The sequence below is a fragment of the Pundamilia nyererei genome, unplaced genomic scaffold (genome assembly GCF_000239375.1).
Source record: "Pundamilia nyererei isolate P.nyererei 1_Seehausen unplaced genomic scaffold, PunNye1.0 scaffold00009, whole genome shotgun sequence".
Taxonomy (NCBI): domain Eukaryota; kingdom Metazoa; phylum Chordata; class Actinopteri; order Cichliformes; family Cichlidae; genus Pundamilia; species Pundamilia nyererei.
The window spans coordinates 1876791-1878033 of record NW_005187410.1 but is presented as its reverse complement, the minus strand read 5'-3'; the positions used below and the strand labels follow the sequence as shown (position 1 = coordinate 1878033).

Genomic DNA, 1243 nt, shown 5'->3' with positions numbered 1-1243 from the left:
TGTTGATCTACGTATTTTATATTCTTTACATTATTTACATTTGATCTTTTACATTGTGTATAATGTCTATTGATTGTATTGTTTATTTTAATATTTGTGTACGGCGCTTTGTGACTGCCTGTCTGTGAAAAGCGCTTAATAAATAAACTTTACTTACTTACTTTAGATGTTCGCACAAAGCATAAAGGTAAAAAACAATATATACAGTGTTATCTTCATTTTAGATTTCAAAAAGTATTTGCGGCTCTTTTGCGTGGAAACCGGGTCCAAGTGGCTCTTTGGGTGTTAAAAGTTGCAGACCCCTGCCCTAAGTGGACATGTAGGCGCTCCTCTTCAGGAGAGGAGAAAAGAAGGGGGTCAAAAGCTTCTAGCTGCAATGGAGTGCATTGGAGATAAGGATTTTTGAGCACAAAAGGCCAGATTTGGCCTGAGTGTGACTCTAGAGCAGGGCAGTGGCGTGTCCAGCCATTAAGTTTGTTGAGTTTAGTAAACTTCGGTAAAATTAGAATACCAAGGAAAAAATAACACTTAAAGAATTATTGCAACCGTCGAATATATCAGACAGTAGGCTACTGGGGGGAGCTAACATAAGAGTTATGAGTTATAAGATATAATCCAAGTCGTAACATAGCTGTATGGAGCTGCAGATTTGGTTGCAGGTTAACATAGCTGGACTGGTCATCGGGCAAACCGGGCATTTGCCCGGTGGGCTGATGACTTTTTTGTTTTTTTTTTGTAACGGCATGAACAATGACAGGTGGTGGATTGGCCAGATGCAGGTCGATGTGTAAAACTAATTCAGTTTTTTGGTGGTGGCTGTGGCAGAGCTTCCACAGAGGCCAGCTGGTGGATGAGGGAAGGGGAGGCAGGAGGAGAGATCCGAGGCGGCCGCTGGTCCGAGTGTCAGGTGAACTGAACTTCAGGTAAGAAGCTATGACCTGCAGTCTATCTGGGTCAGATATAAACCAAGTTTAGGTGGAGTTTATTTTCGTTGTGCTGACTTTTTACAGTCAGTTACAGTAATTCGTACTGCGTGCTAGCTAGCATGACGGAGTTTCTATACAGTTGGGTGGGTGCTGTGATGTTATTGATAGTGAACTTTATTCACAAGTTATGTCATAGTAGAGTTTCCAACGGCTCCTTAAAAATGGAATGGTCCCTCATTCAGAGAAAATATTACACGTTTCATATTGAGCTGAGAAGAGACGCAGTTTGTCCCGTACTTTCGCTTTAATGAAAAAAA

General features: G+C 41.4%; 1 protein-coding gene across 1 annotated transcript in view; it reads right to left on the bottom strand.

Annotated features, from left to right (window-relative positions):
* LOC102200892 (sacsin-like) overlaps positions 1–1243 on the bottom strand; it is a gene marked incomplete at its 3' end in the record, with an annotated part of 20302 nt that overhangs the window by 3939 nt on the left and 15120 nt on the right. The gene's annotated exons all lie outside the window — the stretch shown is intronic.